This window comes from Humulus lupulus, chromosome 8 (genome assembly GCF_963169125.1).
Source record: "Humulus lupulus chromosome 8, drHumLupu1.1, whole genome shotgun sequence".
Lineage (NCBI taxonomy): Eukaryota > Viridiplantae > Streptophyta > Magnoliopsida > Rosales > Cannabaceae > Humulus > Humulus lupulus.
In genome coordinates, this window is record NC_084800.1 from 178,554,194 (window position 1) to 178,559,132 (window position 4,939).

A 4,939-nucleotide genomic window follows, 5' to 3' on the forward strand; every position below is an offset into this window, starting at 1 on the left:
CACATAACTAGAATCCAAAACATATTACAAAAGAAATATATACTTTGCACAAAATAGTTTTCCAAAAGGAAGAGAGAAAATGTAGAAAATATGATAATAACTAAAAATTAAGCATCCCCAAAATTCTCTTGAAGCTACCTATTTATAGCCAAAATAAAGTGTTTAAAATAATTAATTTATATTAATTAAATTGATTAAATTAAATTTTAAATGAAGATTAATATGGCATAATTAGTGTAAAAAATGTGAAGGTAAATTTTGGGGTGTAATGATTAATTTTGTAGTAAAATGTGTAGAAAAATTAAGTAAAAATTTGACATTTTTGGAAATTATGGGACAAGGGACAATGAGACCATTGATAGGCTCAAGAGAAGAGGAGGCAAGCGAGCTTGGGTTGTGGCAGACGGTTGGGCTTCATGGGCCTGGGAAAGGTGCAAGCGTGAGATGAGGGAAAGAGGCAGGCGTTTGGGCTTCAGGTTGTGGGTTGGACGTGGAGCTGAGAAGGCAGCGGGTGCATGGGTTGTGGGCCTAGGTGTTGGTGGAATGGGACAATGCCGAGAATGGTGCTGGCGGGCTGGGCTCGTGGGCCTTGGAGTTGGCTGGGCAGGCCACAAGCGGACAGGGAGCAAGGAGCAGGAAGTAGGCACAAGCGGGCCTGGGCTCGTGGGCTGTAGGTGCTTGGGTTTGGAGGCTTTTCCTTTTTTTTTTTTGATCAAGAAGGAAAGGATCTTCATTGAACAAAACAAGCTGTACAAACAAAGTGCTAAGCACTACAAGACCGAAAAGGAAAACCAGCCAACAGCCCCAACACTAATTACATTGTAAATGCCTTAACAAGGAAAGCTCTTGGACTGAAAATTTTCTAAACTTAACCAAGAAAAGTCTATATTTAATAACAGATTTAATCTCATTAACAAGGTAGTTAGCTGTCAAAGAAAAGTCTTCAAAAACACTTCTGTTCCTATTTCTCCAAAGACTGTACACAGTAGCAGCAACAGCAAGGTTCAGCAAGGCTGCCAGCAGACCACGCCGAGGACGAGCTAGCCAAACACACCAGCTGGAGAAGTCCCTCGGCCAAGCACTAAACCCAAACCAACTAAACAGAATATGAAGCACTTGGGTTGATAAACAGTAGGAAAAGAAAAGATGCTGGTGACTTTCAGGAAAGCAACCACAAACCGGACACAAATGCATAGGCACCACAATATGAAGCTTTAATAGATTATCTCTAGTAAGGAGTTGTTCATTGATCACTTGCCAAAGCAGAAATCGATGCTTAGGTAATGAGAGCTTGCACCAGACAGCAGAATAATAATCCACAATCTGCTGGTTTTGAACAGAATTATACAGCTTTGAAGGCAGAAACCTCCCAGAACTACCAGCTGCCTTAACCTCATTTAGACCAAATTTCTCCCTTATGTGGCATAATTTCCTCCAATACCAGCTACAGTCCGATTTCAGATTATAACACCAGAAATTACAGCCTTTCAAATAAATAGAGTTAACCCATTTAACCCATAAGATCTCAGGCTGCTCAGATAAAGCCCAAATGTACTTGGCAAGAATAGCTCTGTTCCAAAGGGCGCCATCTCTAAAACCAAGACCACCATACGCTTTTGGAAGGCAAACCTTCTTCCAAGACGCTAAATGAGGTTTACTTCTCATACCAGCACTACCCCAAAGGAAGCTACGGCACAATTTCTCAATTTCCTTAACAACACTCTGAGGTCAAATAAAGATACTCATCCAATAGTTTCGGAGACCAAATAACACCGAATGGATAAGCTGCATTCGGCCTGCATAGGAGAGGTGTCTACTAGACCAAGAAATAAGTCTTAATCTGATTTTTTGCAAAATTATATCACAATCCTCATGACGCCACTTAGTTGGCCTCATAGGAACCCCCAAGTACTTAAGCGGAAAAGACCCTTCCATAAGATTCATCTCCTGAGATATGACATTCCGAACAGTAGAAGAAACTCCTCCAAAAAAGATTTGAGACTTAGCTGAATTAATGGTCAAACCGGTAGCCAAACTGAATTCATCAAGCGCAATCTTAAGGGAACAAACAGCCGACTGAGTACCCTTACAAAAGATGATCAAATCATCAGCAAAACAAAGATTGACAAGCTTTAAACTCTTGCACATTGGATGAAATCTGAAAGAGGGATCAAGAGCCGCTAGTTGAAGCCTCCGAGTCAAGTATTCCATGATAAGAACAAATAAAAGAGGGGACATTGGATCTCCCTGACGCAGCCCCTTCTTACCCTTAAATTTGCCTTGAACACGACCATTCATGAGTAAGGAATAAGAAGTATTCCTTAAACACATCATAATCCATCCTATAAACTTCATAGGAAAACAGAGAGCTTTTAAGAGATCCTCGAGGAATTGCCAATCTACCGTATCATAAGCCTTGCTCAAATCAATCTTTATAGCACATCTTGGGGAAATAATAGCTCGACCATAATTTTTAATAAGATCTTGAAAGATCATGATATTATGGGCTATTGAACGGCCTCTAATAAACACCCCCTGGTTTGGCTGAACAATAGCCGGAAGAACCAACGCCAAACGAGAACATAAGAGCTTAGCAATACATTTCTATAATGTGGTGCAGCACGCAATTGGCCTATAATCAATAGCTCGAGAAGGGTTGGCCACCTTAGGAATTAAGGACAAAGAAGTCTCATGCAAGTCTGAAGGAAAGTTCCCTGATTCAAAACATTCACTAATAGCATAACAAATTTCATGGCCAACAATCTGCCAAGCGGCCTTGTAAAATCCTGATCCATAACCATCCGGACCTGGGGACTTGTTAGAGGGAATACCAAATAAAGCTCTCCTAATTTCCTTAGCTAAAAAGGGCTTTAACAGTAACGTTTGATGATCCATAGTAAGCTTGGGACCCAACTCTAAACAAGCCAAATTGATGCTGCCAGACGCTGAACTCTGATTCCCCAAATAACCTCTGAAATGCTCAACAAAATGAGAGACAGCCTCAGGAAAACTATCCACCAGTTGACCCTGCTCATTAACAAAAGAAGCAATACCATTAGCAACTCTTCTTTGCTTCAGATAAGCAAAGAAAAAAGAGGTATTCAAGTCTCCCTTCTGTAACCAATCCACTTTACTTCTTTGTGACAAAAAACTGTAATACAATTTTTCCTGAATAAAATAAGCTTCAGCAGCTTCTTTAGCACGTTGCTGGTAGCACAACTCAGTCGAAAAAACTTGAGCTTTTAATTGAGCTTCCTGATAATTTTCTTTGGCCATATCGAAACTCAGACCTATATCTCCAAAGGTATTGTGATTAAACTTCTTTAAACTGTGTTTCAACCTCAGGGATTTTAAAAAAACAGCCCTTAAACCAGTAGCGTGAATAGGTAAATGCCAGCTGAACCGAACCACTTCCAAGAATTGAGGATGATCAGCCTAGAAATTGTAGTACCTGAACAGCTTTGTACCCAAACTCACCTTGGACTGAATATTGACAATACACAAGCAATGATTTGATATAATTTCCCATTTAAAGATAGCAGAAGCAAACAGAAAAAGATCAAACCAATGTTCATTAACAAAAGCATGATCAATTTTAGAATAAATGCGAGCTGAACCGTCTTGGTTATTAGTCCAAGTGAAAAACGATCCAAGACTTTTTAAGGGAACCATGTGAGCCTCCTTAAGCCAACCAGCCGAATCCATCAATTCCACACTATAAATAGGGTTACCACCAACTCTATCCATACCAGAAAAAGGGGCGTTGAAGTCCCCTAAAATAATCCAAGCATCACGCACACAAGAAATTCTAAGTAACCCTTCCCACAAACTCCTTCGACCATCTAATGAATTGAAGCCACAGACAAAAGTAATAAAAAACTTGTGCTTCTGACCCACCATCGAGACCAAACAGTGAACAAATTGAGGAGAATCCTCAAGAATAGTAACCTTGACAAAAACCTTCCTCCAAACAATCAAAAGTCTACCCTCAGTTACCATACTAGTATAAAAATCCCAGTTAGGTAACTTTTGCTTCATAAAATCCAGCACTTTAGGACCCTTCATTTTAGTCTCTAAAAAACCTCCAATACCTATTTTGAATCTACTACAAATATCCACTACCACTCTATGCTTATTAGAACTACTCAGACCCCTTAAATTCCAACTAAGAATATTACTATTGTAACGCCCTACTACCTTAGAGCCGTTACTAAGTGAGTTTTAAAAGAAACTTTGTGCAGAGAACTCGCTAACCGAGGTTTTTTTAAAACAAAAGTGTGATTAAGCAAAAGTTAAGGCTATAATCTTTAAAAATGCGGTGTTTCATTGAAAACTTCTAGTATTTAACATTTGGGATCCCAAAATAAGGTTTGAAAACTATTTACAACTTAAAATAAGTTTACAATTGATTAATTATTAAAATCACAGATTATTACAGCCATTTCTCGAATAAACCCCCAACCAAAGCAGTCGGGCAGGCCAAACATGTACGCGTCGCTTCATGCTCTCCGTACTCGTGGCTGGTCGACTCAATCTTTGCCCTTACCTGTAACACAGAGCACCCGTGAGCCGAAGCCCAGCAAGAAAACTCATGCAGTTCATAACATATGCAAATTATACAGTTAATCATATCAGATAGTCCACAGATAAACAGGTCCACCATTAGACTTAAGCGACCCGGCCATGCCGCCCCAGAAGCCTTACCAAAGCCTAGGGTCTCGGTCCTCACCGTATGGGTATCAAATGTATCCATGGGGGTCCCACCCTGACTACAAGCACTTCACGTGCTAAGTGGTACTTCTGGCCCCACTGCCGTTCTCGGCCTTTCGCCGTCCTCGGCTCCATTGCCGTTCTCGGCTCCTTGCCGTTTCACATACAATAATCACAGATAGTCTAACTCAAATAGCATTTGAACATATATCAATTCAATCAAGTCTGC